This window comes from Bicyclus anynana, chromosome 25, assembly GCF_947172395.1.
Source record: "Bicyclus anynana chromosome 25, ilBicAnyn1.1, whole genome shotgun sequence".
Taxonomy (NCBI): domain Eukaryota; kingdom Metazoa; phylum Arthropoda; class Insecta; order Lepidoptera; family Nymphalidae; genus Bicyclus; species Bicyclus anynana.
In genome coordinates, this window is record NC_069107.1 from 856,708 (window position 1) to 870,953 (window position 14,246).

Sequence of the window (14,246 nt, forward strand, 5' to 3'; positions counted from 1 at the left end):
CGGTTTTAAGGATTTAATATCCTTAAAAACTATGGAGGCTTTTCAAAATTTTTACTAACGTCATAGATGGAAATAAATCTGGTATAAAAGCCGTTATTCTAGTTAAATAATAACAACTTTTATGCCAGATTTTTCTCCATCACAAAAGAAGATTATTTACTGTCTTTCAAATTAAGAAAACCGCATCCAAATCGATCCATTCGTTTAAAAGTTACGATGCCACAGACATGCTTCGACGTCAAACTGTGTTATAAGTTTGTATTTGCGTCAATAAAAATATATAGGGATGGCATTCGTTATCGTTAGGTCAGGTGATAAACCTACCAATCGGATAGGTATGTTACATATTTTAGTTTTGGAAGCACATTTGTAAGAATATAATTGATTTGTAGCTTATCTACAGACTCAGCTGGCCTGTTCACTAATTTGGTCTTTATTAACAACTAGCGGACGCCCGCGACTTCGTCCGCGTGGAATTCACTTTTTACAAATCCCGCGGGAACCGTGGATTTTTCCGGGATGAAAGGTAGCCTATGTGTTAATCCATAGTAAAATCTATTTCCGTTCCAAATTTCAGACAAATCGCTTCAGCGAAAAAAGGAACAAACATACTTACACACTTTCACACAAATTAATTAATAGGATATTAGTAGGATCTATATAAAATAACCATCAAATCGATATAATATTAGTATAAATGAGAAAAGTCTGGGTTACACAAGCTCGTTTTGTCCCTCACCTACTAAATAGTCAGGCGGCACGTGACTGGAGCATCGCTCTCGAGCTTTCGCCTCCCGGCCCACTACACGGTAACTGTCCGTATAGATAATGATGTTTTTACCGTCTGTACCCTCATCATCTATTACAACTTTTTTTTGTTTGCCCTTGACTACAATCTCACCTGATGGTAAGTGATGTAATCTAAGATGTAAGCGGGCTAACTTGTTAAGAGTAGGATGAAAATCCACACCCCTTTCGGTTTCTACACGACATCGTACCAGAACGCTAAATCGCTCGGCAGAACGTCCTTGCCGATAGGCTGTTAACTAGCCACGGCCGGAAGCTTATCATCCAACCAAACTTAATATTTTAAAATTATAAAATCCTAAACAGTCTTCAATGTAATCCGATGACTTGTGTTGAACTCTTCACTGTAGCTATCAAAGAGTCGACGAATCAAGGTTTGTTGTAGGCGCATATTATTTGGCACACAGCCAGAACCATTGTTTACCCTCCACATACAAGTGGGTAGGCAACTCTTACTGAAAGGGGAAACAAATTTTCGCTTGCCATTTTTACAAAATTGTACAACATTAAATAACTGATTTTTAGTGTTCCGTAATCCCCTTATACACAAGGAACCCTTATAACCCTGCCTGTCCGTCCGTCCGTCCGCGGTTTAGCGGAAATACTATACTATGCACAAAAATTAAGGGAGCAGAAAAAAAATCCAAATTTTTGGGGGATTTTCAACAGGCTGTAACTTATACAAAAATGGTCGTACAGCAAAAAAAAAAGCAAATTGTAGCTCTAAGTGTTTAGTTTTTGGATCTGAGTTTGAAAATTTTTTTTTGAAAATATTTTTTGAGTAATCATAAGAAAACGACCGAAAAAAAAATTTTCGAAATTTTTTTGGGTTTTTTTTTTAATCTACGGACGTGGAAAAAAATTTTTCGACTCAACCTCCATATGGACCGGATAGCTTGTTTATTCAGATTTAATTTCGTTTTTTTTTAATCTCGATACGAGCATTTCTCGCTGAGATATCGATGTTTGAATGGAAAAAGATCATTTTGTCCTGTACGACCATTTTTGTATAAGTTACAGCCTGTTGAAAATCCCCCAAAAATTTGGATTTTTTTTCTGCTCCCTTAATTTTTGTGCATAGTATATTACTACTAGAAAGCTATAAATTAGCATGAGTAGGTATGTCATCATCATCATCACTATCAACCCATATTCGGCTCACTGCTGAGCTCGAGTCCAAGAATTAGAGGGGTTAGGCCAATAGTCAACCACGCTGGCCCAATGCGGAATGGCAGACTTCACACACACAGAGAATTGAAAAAAATCTCTGGTATGCAGGTTTCCTCACGATGTTTCGCCTTCACCGTTTGAAACACGTGATATTTAATTTCTTAAAATGCACACAACTGAAAAGTTGGAGGTGCATGCCCCGGACCGGATTCGAACCCACACTCTCCGGAATCTGAGGCAGAGGTTATATCTACTGGGCTATCACGGCTCTTACTGCAAGATCACATTATAATAATAATAATAATAATAATAATAATTCATTTATTTAAAGTAACCAAGACTCATTTTGTTAGTAAAATTCTCTTATAAGTATGTTAATTGTGTATACCTAAACCTAAAAATTAGTAAATAACAATATTTCTTATTATCTATGTTAGTTACTTAAAACCTATTGTATTTACGAGAACCAGTGCTATGTCATTCCATTAGAAACGCCACAACAGTGGTTCACGTAGGTGCAGTCTAGTCTGCTGGCGATTACTGCCAAAATGCTGTTGGTACTGCCTCGCAGCCTTCGCACCAGGGATCCGCATCTTTTGCGCATTGTTGCATAAAAGCAATCAACTCTTGCTTCCGCGAACATCCCTGACGCGCTACAGTAACGAGGTAGCCCCATAATAGCCCTGAATGCATTATTGTACTGGATACGGAGAGCATTGTACGATCTTTGTGTATATTTTGCCCACAGGCTGCATGTGTAAAAAATAGTGCAATAGGCCTTAAATAATGTTGTCTTAACTTGCTGTGAGCAGCGTGCAAACCTGCGTGCAAGCATGTTAGCTCTAACTGACAATGCTCTCCGCTCCCTTTCAATATCCGTGTCGTCCTTGAGGTCGGGGGTCAAAAAATGTCCTAGATATTTAAATTGGTGAACTTGTTTCAAAATTGTCCCATTTAGTACAAGCGATGGAACGTTACTTGGTAACTTTCCCTCAGCCTCAAAGACCATCACTTCGCTTTTCTTGGCATTATAAATTAACCCGTGCCTTTCCACATAAGCCTCACATATTGCCAACAGCTTACGCAGGCCACAAAGTGATGCACTCAGCAGCACCAAGTAAGTAGTATTGGTTAACAATTTACCCAAGAATGCAAGGTCTTTGTTCGCTCAGACTCACTAGTACTAATAGATTTTTATCGATCTACCCACGGCTTGACACTTTAGGGTCGTTGACGGAAGCGCGGGCGCCGCCGGCCCTTACGGTGGAATTCATAGTCGTAGTAGGGGGCCCCTAAGGGGATTATTCAGCCGCCATGTGTCGAATTCAACCCCTACGCGTTTCATAGACAAAAGAAACCCCTCATTTGACAGGAGCTGGCGGCTGACTGCTGAATTACCGATATTTGTCAGCCAAACCATCCCCTGGCATTTTTTTTTGTTGTTATTCGTGATTTATTTATTAGAAAGTGGACGTTCGGATCGTTATAAGTGAAGTTATAAACAGCGAGTTATATCAGTGCCCAAGATATATATTCGCAATTGCGTAAACCCAGTATAATACTATGGCGATATGGAATGTACGAAAGATTCTCATATTAGGCATAATATGCCTCTGTTTGATGAAGAATGAACACAGAAGACCAAGAGAGGAATACCAATACCGCTAGTATTATACATTCTAGCAGCACTTCGATTCTATGAAACGGGATGTTATCAGGTACGTACCTTTGTTCATTATTCCGCCGCGCGGTTTCACCCTGTGTGGTTCCCATTTCCGTAAGAATATGGGCATAAAATATAGCCTATAGAGCTCGGGAATAGTGTAGCTTCCCAACAGTGAAAGAATTTTTTAAATTGGTTCAGTAGTTCCAGAGCCTATTCAAAACATACAAACAAACAAATCTTTCCTGTTTCTATTATTAGTAAAGATAAATTAGGAGTAGATATAAAACCAATTAGCCCAGTGGGTATGACCCCTGCCTTTGATTATGATGGTGTAGGTTCCCAACAGTGATAGAATCTTTCAAATCAGTTCAGTAGTTACAGATCCTATTCAAAACAAACAAACAAATTTTTCCTGTTTATAATATTAGTATAGATAAATTAGGAGTAGGTCAAAATCCAGATAGCCCAGTTGATATGACCTCTGCCTTCTATTCGGAGGGTGTAGGTTCAAATGCTGTCTGAAACATGCACCTCCAAATCATTTCAGTTATGTGCATTTTATGAATTTAAATGTATATCACATTTCTCATACGGTGAAGGAAAAACATTGTCTCTACATGTGTGAAGTCTGCCAATTCACATTGGGCCAGAGTGGTGGACCTTATCCCTCTCATTCTGAGAGGAGACTCATGCTTAACATACTCATGATGAAGAATTTAATTAGTTTGTTTGTAATCTAACCTATATAAATGTTAGGTATACCTATCTAGTTTTGATTTAGGAAATATACCTATAACCTACATAAATGTAACTAACATAATGTTTATTTTCAGACTGTATGTGCATTCCATCAAGCATTCTATGAAATAACAGAAATGCCAAAAGTCAAGCTGTATTGATGGCACACATAGGTATACATATAAACAACCCCGGAGGACCCTATGCACATATTTAAAGAAACCGGCTATCATGGCAGGGAATAGCAGTGATGAGCTCTGAGAATACTGTTTTACCAAGAATACTGAGAATACTTTGGTCCTTGAAAATCCGAGTTTTCAGATCACAGTAATTGGAAGACCCACATACCTTGAAAAGTCAGCAGCATTTAATATAGAGGTAGTAGGAGTGAGTGCAGTATGTTGTAAGGTGGTCACTCACTCTGAAGTCCATAACAATAGAAAATGTATACAAATCTTAATTGAATGAAATTTATTGATTCACATCTTTAATAAAGATAATTATTAAATGTTTACTTATGCATTTTTCATTTAAGTCTGGCCCTATAAAAATATACAATAATAACAATAAGTTATATGTAAATTTTGTTAGCATTATATGATATTATGAGCATATTGTGTTGTGTGGCATAATGCTGTAATAAAGATTTTTTCTTTCTTTCTTTCTAAATTATGTATTTATTGTTGTTATTAATTAAACTTTGTATTAAAAGGATATAGGTTTGATTTTAGAATTGCAGTAAGTACTGTGTGGTTCATTATTATCAGCCCATTACCGGGCCAAGCCTACCTCCTAAATATATAATATTATGTGATCTAAAGCTTTGTGAAATGCAATTTTACCGCTATTCCTAAGGATAAGCTACACTTATATTTATTTACTGCACTTACTATAAATTGTAAGAAAATACAGCATAATAGTACCTACTTGTAATTATTTCAGGTGATTATAGGTGGTTTTGAGTAAAATAAACAAATTTCCTCTTACAATATTTTTTTTATTTCAAGTAGGATTCCACATTACAAAAGTATGAAATATCAAACTACTTATATAGTAAATAGTATGCTTGGGATTTCTCTGCGTGATCGTTTCACAAATGAGGAGATCCGCAGACAAACCAAAGTCACTGACATAGGTAGCACAGCGAGTCGTAAAGCTGAAGTGGCAATGGGCAGGCCACATAGATCGAAGAGCCGATGAAATCGCAGTGTTGGTTGAACCCCCACTAGGTGGACCGAGGGCATCAAGCGGGTTGCAGGGAGCCGCTGGACGCTGGCCCCTCGAGACCGTTGTGTTTGAAAGTCCATGCAAGACGGCTATGTCCAGCAGTGGACGTCCATCGGCTGATAATTTTGTATATGATCATGTTCGTCCACATAACTTCAATATTTTTCTAACAACTCCTTCTTGTGAGAAAGAAACTTTTTGATAAAACTGATCTATTGTACACTTGAACGAATTAAATTTTACTACGATAAATAAAAACAGAAAGTAAATGAAAATATTAGAAACTAAATTATTTTGTAAAATGTCAAAGAATAATACGTCTCTCTGTGGTTGTGTCACAGAATTTTCAAAGATCTAATGTAAAATCATAGACAACATTTGCTTGAAACTCCAGTCACCTAGGGGCTCTCCAGTAGTTTGTTTATGAAATGCAATGAAGGATGATTTAATAGTCAGCCCCTGGGTGAATACTGAATATTGGTTTGTGGGGGATTGTTCACTTCACGACTATGAATTCCAGGGTTATATGGCGCTAGTACGCAACATTCCTAATGGTGACGTCGGCATATTCATTCATGGCTCTTATGTTAAGCACCTCCCGCAGTATTGCTTGGCAAATTCGATGGTCCGCGCAGTCCTTTCCCCCCGTCGCTCGCATATCATGGGAGTGTCAACAACGAGCCAAGCTATAGTGTGACGTGACGAGTAGCAGCGACGATGATTGTACGATTATTTTGTGGTAAAGGAAACACCTCGAGCAGGACTTGTGACCTTGAGGTTTGAGGGATCTCTTTTGAATGTATCAACACAATATCACTAACTCGACTGGCAGCGTGACGGTGTCTACGCTGCCTAGCAAACAACTGAACTCAGTTCATCAAATACCACCTATAAGTAATCGAGGAACTTGTAACACTTGGGGGCTTCGACAACGACCAATTGGACTTTTCCGGGATGAAAAGTAGCCTGTGTGTTAATCCAGGGTATAATCTATTTCCATTCCAAATTTCAGCCAAATCGCTTCAGTAGCCGCAGCGTAAAAGAGGAACAAACATACTTACACACTTACACACAAACTTTCGCCTTTACAATATTAAGTGTGACATTCTTTTTTAAAAAAATAAACATTTACTGCTATACTGTAAATGTAGGCTAAATGTTGAATCTGCAAGTGGAAGAACATAAGAGGAGAGGAAGGCCAAAGAAGAGATGGTTGTATTGTGTGAAAGAGGACATGTGTGTAAAAGGAGTGGATGATGAGTTGACGAGTAATAGAGACGAATGGAAAAGATTGACATATTTTTCCGACCCCACTTAAGTGGAATAAGGGTAAGGAGATGATGATGACTGTAGGTGTAGGCTATATTCATTTATGTTTCAACTGGGGGTATATTACTGGGGTGACCGCGCCTTTGTCGGCCGCGCCTTTGCCGCTATCTTCAAGGGCAGGGCTTTGCAGGGATATTATGTAACGGAATACCTTTTTTGTTATTTGTAAAATGATAAACTTAAAATACAAAACATTATCTAAAGTATGTTTTTTCGTGTAGTCTTAACTAAAAACTACTCTACTATCATCATCATTCATCATTATCAACCCATATTCAGCTCACTGCTGAGCTAGTCTCCTCTCAGAATGAGAGGGGTTAGGCCAATAATGCACCACGCTGGCCCAATGCGGATTGGCAGACTTAACACACGCAGAGAATTAAGAAAATTCTCTGGTATACAGGTTTCCTCACGATGTTTTTCACGTGATATTTAATTTCTTACAATGCACACAACTGCAAAGTTGGAGGTGCATACCCCGGGCTGATTTCGAACCCACACCCTCCGGAATCGGAGGCACAGTTCATATCCACTGGGCTATCACGGTCAGCGCAAGCTATACATAGCAAAAAAACTTCGACCATCAGTTGAGGTTACATTAAACGCCAAAAAAATATGATTTGCCTAACAAGAACTACAACTCGATGAATTTACCTAATTTTCAAAAAGTTACAACAACACAAATCACCAAAGCGTCTTGATCCGCTGCCAAATTGCATTTCGAATCGGAACGATACGGTTGCAAAGCCCAAAAAGATCGAGAACGCTGTGAAAATATTTTGTAATCCATTCAATATGAGATTCCGCCCACGTATGTTTATAACCTCAATAGCTCAATGATAAAGAAGCTGGATTCATTGCCGTGAGGTTTTGGTTCGATCCCCGATGGACTACGGCCTCCGTGGCGCAGTTGTATGCGCGGTGGATTTACAAGACGGAGGTCCTGGGTTGATCCTTGGCTGAGCCCATTGAGGTTTTCTTAATCTTAATTGGTTTAGGTCTGGCTGGTGGGAGGCTTCGGCCATGGCTAGTGACCACCCTACGATTTAGTTTTCCGGTACGATGTCGTGTATCATAACCTATGATATAAGCAGAACATGAGTTATTTTCTATTCTGGAAAAAACCAACTACCACCAAAGCCGAATTTCACGCGCAAGCACGCGAGAGTCGCAGGCCTTCGTTAGTCGAAATATATAAAAGCGAAAGGTCTCATCTCACTCGCTTGACATACAATGATGCAATTTGGTAAGGTAGGTTATAGTTAACAGAGGCCCGCTAAGAAAGGTCCGATTTTGTGAGAGGGCCGAATTAAAGAGGTCTAAGGGCGCACGTGCCGTGATAGCCCAGTGGATATGACCTCTGCCTTCGATTTCGGAGGGTGTGGGTTCGAATCCGGTCAAGGGGCATGCACCTCCAACTTTTCAGTTGTGAGCATTTTAAGAAATTAAATATCACGTGTCTCAAACGGTGAAGGAAAAACATCGTGAGGAAACATGCATACCAGAGAATTTTCTTAATTCTCTGCGTGTGTGAAGTCTGCCAATCCGCATTGGGCCAGCGTGGTGGACTATTGGTCTAACCTCCCCTCATTCTGAGAGGAGACTCGAGCTCAGCAGTGAGCCGAATATGCGTTGATGATGATGATGATGATGAAGGGCACACGAAGTCGCGGGCGTGCGCTAGTATGCGTATAAGCGTGCCATATGTTCGCAGCCCACACGCCAAGGACTTGTGCAAGGCATTGTTTGGTCACGTACGAGCTGTGTGACACTTGTTGTGTAATTATGTCACAACTAGCGCAAAATTCACAGAAAAATCAATATAACTTATTAACAGTAAAATTTTGGCTAACATATATTGCATTACTAGGGGACGCCCGCGTGTTCGTCCGCGTGGAATTTAGTTTTTTACAAATCCGTCTGTAGCCATGGAATTTTCCGAGATAAAAAGTAGCCTATGTGTTAATCCATGCTATAATATATCTCAATACCAAATGTCAGCTAATTCGGTTCAGTAGTCGAGGCGTGAAAGAGTAACAAACATTCATATTATCAAAATCATCAGTTATCGCAAATCTCTTTCTATTTCGAATTTTTCGGGATAAAAAACTCGAAATAGAAATCTTGGGTAGCCTATGTGTTAATCCAGAGTAAAATCTATTTCCATTTCAAATTTTAGCCAAATCGCTTCTGTAGTAGCGGCGTTAAAAAGTAACAAAGATCCAAACATCCATACAAACTTTCGCGTTTCTAATATTAGTAGGATTTTAGTAGGCCTTGATGTCAACTATCACCCTGCAGAGTCGTCATCAACCCATATTCGGCTCACTGCTGAGCTCGAGTCTCCTCTCAGAATGAGAGGGGTTAGAAAAATAGTCCACCACGCTGGCCCAATGCGGATTGGCAGACTTCACACACGCAGAGAATTAAGGTAATTCTCTAGTATGCAGGTTTCCTCACGATGTTTTCCTTCACCGATTGAGACACGTGATATTTAATTTCTTGAAATTCGGATCACTTTTTGCGGTGCTCGTAACATGTCTATAGTATAAAAAATCGTTGCACAAGAGTGTAACACCATCAACTTCCTAGCTCAGAGTTGAGAATGATCTTACTGAATGAGGTAACAAACATTACAAAAAAACCTTATCGAATTGAGAAATCTCCTCCTTTTTTTGAAGCCGCTTATTTTAAAAATTCTCAAAAGTTAAATATTTCAAACTCGAACCTAGAACCTTGTGAACGAAAGACAAATCAAAATCAAAAATCATTTATTTCAAGGAGGCTCAGTTTACAAGCACTTATGACACGTCAGTTGACTATTTGTAAAGATTCTACCACCGGTTCGGAAGGCAGGTTCTGCTGAGAAGATACCGGCAAGAAACTCAACAGTTGCTCTTTTTAAAAAATCATACAATAATATAATTTACAATTGATGACAACATTACAATTTCTTATAGTTTTACTTCCTGTGTGAAGGTGGAAGCTGATCCAATGGCCTCCAAGCGCTTTTAGATAGCCACATAGACTAACCAGCCACTGGTGAAACGAGGCAATTAAATTCTCCCTTCTATAGTCGGGCAAATGGAATAAGTGAGTATTCACGAGAGACGTCTAACTATACATACTCCAAGTAACAGGCCACTTAACGCTGACAGACTATAACGACTCCAATTGTCTTCATGGCCCATGGGAACTATTGTATTGTCTGTCTTTATGTAGGCCCCTTAATATTATAATTACTGTAATTATGTAAATCGTATAACAAAACTGTAACAGTCGTTTAACCCGCGTAATTCCCATTCCCGTGCGAATACGGGGATCAAATATAGCCTATGTTATTCGCTGATAATATAGCTTTGCATTTGTAAAAGAATTTATCCAATCGGTCCAATACTTTCGGAGCCTGTGAGTAACAAAAAAAAATCTTACCTTCTTATAATCTATACTAATATCATAAAGAGGTTGTAAGTTTGTAACATTCTTTGTAAGGGAAAGGAAGGAAGGGAAATTCTTTGGAAATACTGATCCGATTTTAAAAATTCTTTCACCAGTAGAATGCTACGTTATAGGGGAGTGCTATGGGCTATATTTTATATTGGTATCATATACATATATATATATATATATATAGCCAAATCGCTTTAGTAGCCGCAGCGTAAAGGAGGAACAAACACACAAACTTTTGCCTTTATAATATAAAGTAGTGTGATATTCTTTAAAAAAAAATAAAGTTGTGTGTGTGTCTGGTCACTGTTTTCAGTTATTTAGCACGATGCAGTTCTATTCCCGGCGCGGAAGGCGGGCGGACGCGACCGGCTGGGAAGGCAATTCAGATAATTGGGACCCCGATATCGAGCGATGACCTCTATGGCTCAGTGGTGAAAAGTATTGCTTATATGGAAAGTGTTGGCTTCCCAATATTCTACAAATTTTACATGGTTTTAAGAGAGTAAAAGTGTATAAATAATGCATGGCTCTTGGAATGGGGTCCCAGCTGAAAATCAGCTCTGTATGCTCTTTTCTTATGGGGAGAATATAGCAATATGCTGAGCTAGGACCTTTTTATACGCTGTTACTAGCTGACGCCTCGCGGTTTCACCCGCGTGGTTCCCGTTCTCGTAGGAAGACGGGGATAAAATAGTCTATAGCCTTCCTCGATAAATGGGCTATCTAACACTGAAAGAATTTTTCAAATCGGACCAGTAGTTCCTGAGATAAGCGCGTTCATTCAACAAACAAACAAACTCTTCCGCTTTATAATATTTGTATAGATGACACATATTGTGGGGTACTATTCTGAAATAATTGTGATGTGTGGCATAATTTAGCAATAAATATTTTTTATTTCTTTCTTTCATATTAATAACTAACAAATGAACTAATTAAAAAATGGTAGAACTTACAAGTGGGTACTAGCGGAATCCTACCATTAAAATCTCTACATAAACAAAACTCAAATTCAAAATTCATTTATTTCAATTAGGCTTAATTTACAAGCACTTTTGAAACGTCAAGTTATGTCATGATTTAATTTAAAGGAGGTAAGTAGAGTCGAAAACTTAAAATTAAAATTACGAGGGTTCCAAACGCGCCTTGGTCCAAAAAACTGCTTACAGACCTTAACCTAGAACTGCAGAATAACGGGTATCTAAAGCTGCTCTAATAGGATCATACCTTTGCCTAGGTAGAACAACAAGAGCAAAGAGGCCTCAGATTGATAGATACAAGGAGTTTTTTCATGCAACAGTTAACAAGCTGCTAACAAGCTGTATGATAAACAATCTTTGCCTATAACAGGCAAAGATTGTTTATCATACAGCCTGTTCTGTCATATTGTATTCTCAAGTGTTTGATTACAAAATAATGTTACGATTCCAAATTTAAATTTTGGCGCCAACATTCGTCCGGAAACCGCTTCGCAACAGTCGTGAGTCAGGATTCAAAAATAGCAAATGTTATTATGAATTGTATCACCTCCACCTGGTAGGTAGTTTTGTTATTCTCTCTAACACCTACTTTTAACTGCCCACTATGACATTGAAAATTATATTTTTCACACCTCTTGCTCACAAAGTTTGTCGGTATTGCTTAGGTGGAGCCGTGATAGCCCAGTGGTTATGCCTTCGCCTTCGATTCGTAGGGCGTAGGTTCTAATCCGGTCCGGGATATCCACCTCCAGTTTGAGAAATTAAATATCACGTGTCTCAAACGGTAAAGGAAAAACATTGTGAGTATATTAGTCATATTTTAAAAAATATGGCAAATAGTAGGTATTTTTTTTTCAAAAAAAAAAACAAAAAAAAAGGAAACGTGTACGCCTCGGTATGCTCGACAGAAATGATAATAAACCTGCTGCAGTGCGTGAGAGAAAGGGAGAGTGGCGCCGTAACGCGTTACGTTACAAAGTGGTTTACTCTCCCATAAGAAGTTATCACTTCAAAATCTCTCTTCATTCAAAAAATAACAATATTTTTCAACATTCATTTTATGACTGTCTTAAAACACGGACGACATGGCGCAACTATAGTTATACTATAACTTGGCAACTTCTATCGTAACACTACCGATGGTCCGCGTGGGCCGGGGGGGCTGTAGCGATGAATGAAAATCCCACGACTGATGCACCTCACTTCCCCGCACGCACGATTTCACACCCGCGCAGCGTATGACAAGTTGAAATTTGGAAGGGAGGTAGTAGATGCCCGCTAAGAACGGATTTTGCGATAGGGCTGGATTAAGGAGGTCTAAAGGATTAAGGAGGTCTTACTATAAACGTTGTAGACTACCTAAAAATAAAACAAAACCATACCTAATTAAAAAACAACCAAATCACCCATGGCATTAACCCAAACCTCTGCCAGCGACCTTCCCTTGGGCAGTCGAAGGGCGAAGTCACCTAAATACAGCCACTGACATAACACCCGGACGTTAGCACGGTAATTAGTTTAGTTTGTTTTCGACAAAATACGAGACGAATACTACTACTAATACTACAGCTTGGCAAGTTCGTGGATGATATTCCCATGATATGCGGGCGACGGGGGGAAAGGAATGCGCGGGGCATTGGAAGTGTAACGAACGAATTTGCCAAGCTATAGGTAATATTATAAAGATGTAAAGTTTGTCGTAGGGGGTAATCTCTGGATCTACTGTACCGATTTTAAAAATTCTTTTACCACTAGAAAACCACGTTATTTGTGAATGTCATAGCTTATATTTTATCACTGTATTCTCACGGGATGGCAGGAGGGGTCTGACTTACAAAAAGGAGGAGGTTCTACGTTCGGCTGTATGTATGTTTTTTAAGTAATTCTTTTTATGCAAGCTTGAGATGGGTAGTAAGCTGCTGAATAGTAATAATAATGTCTTTTTATCATGTATTTCCAGGACAGATAAAAGTGGGTTCTTCAACTTGGCTTCAGTGTATTGCCCACCAAAATATAAAATTAGTACAGCCATGTATACAGAGCTTTTCTCGACTCTTTGTGATAATTTTGCAGCTGGTGGTGAAACACAGCGAGGAAACCGGCATACCTGATAATTTTACCAATTCTCTATGTGTGTGAGGTCTGCCAATATACATTGGGCCAGTGTAATGGACTAGGACATAACCCCTCTCATTCTGAGAGGAAACTCGTGCTCAACAGTGAACTAAATACTTTATCAGCCCCTAGACGTCCACTGCTGGACATAGGCCTCTTCCATGTACCTCCAAGCACAATGATCCTAAGCCGCCAACGTCCAGCGGCTGCCTCCAACCCTCTTGATATCCTCAGTCCACCTAGTGGGGGATCAACCAACACTGTGCTTTCCGTTGCGGGGTCGCCATTCCAGCACCTTGGGACCCCAATGTCTATAGGCTCTTCGAACTATGTGGCCTGCCCATTGCCAATTCAGCTTCGCCACTCGCTGAGCTATGTCAGTGACTTTGGTTCATCTGCGGATCTCCTCATTCCTGATTTGATCACGCAGAGAGACTCCAAGCATAACTCGCTCCATCTCCCTACCCCTCAGCGGGAACTGAATAGGAGTTGTTAACTCAGACTTTGAGGCTAAGTATGTAATGTGTAAGTATATTTTATTTTTATTTTTTTTTAATGAAGCAGTTAGCCAACTAATAGGGAATATCCTACAGGTCATATGTTATGGTTCACAAGACACTGTTCATTGTTTAGGTGTCTGAATGACTTCATTCAAACATCAGCTGATGGGTGCTTCCTGTCTTGGTTGCTAATTGAACTATAGTAAAAAAAATATATGAATCATTGCTTCTATGTATCTACTAGTAAGTATACTTACTAATGTT

The 14,246-nt window shown here is 39.2% G+C and overlaps 1 protein-coding gene and 1 long non-coding RNA gene across 2 annotated transcripts in view; one reads left to right on the plus strand and one right to left on the minus strand.

Moving 5' to 3' along the window:
• Positions 1-14,246, minus strand: part of LOC112055011 (vinculin) — a 41,436-nt gene that overhangs the window by 25,359 nt on the left and 1,831 nt on the right. The gene's annotated exons all lie outside the window — the stretch shown is intronic.
• On the plus strand, positions 748-4,895 carry LOC128199475 (uncharacterized). The gene is made up of 2 exons (XR_008252113.1): positions 748-3,695; positions 4,477-4,895. It is a non-coding gene; the product is annotated as an uncharacterized LOC128199475 (long non-coding RNA).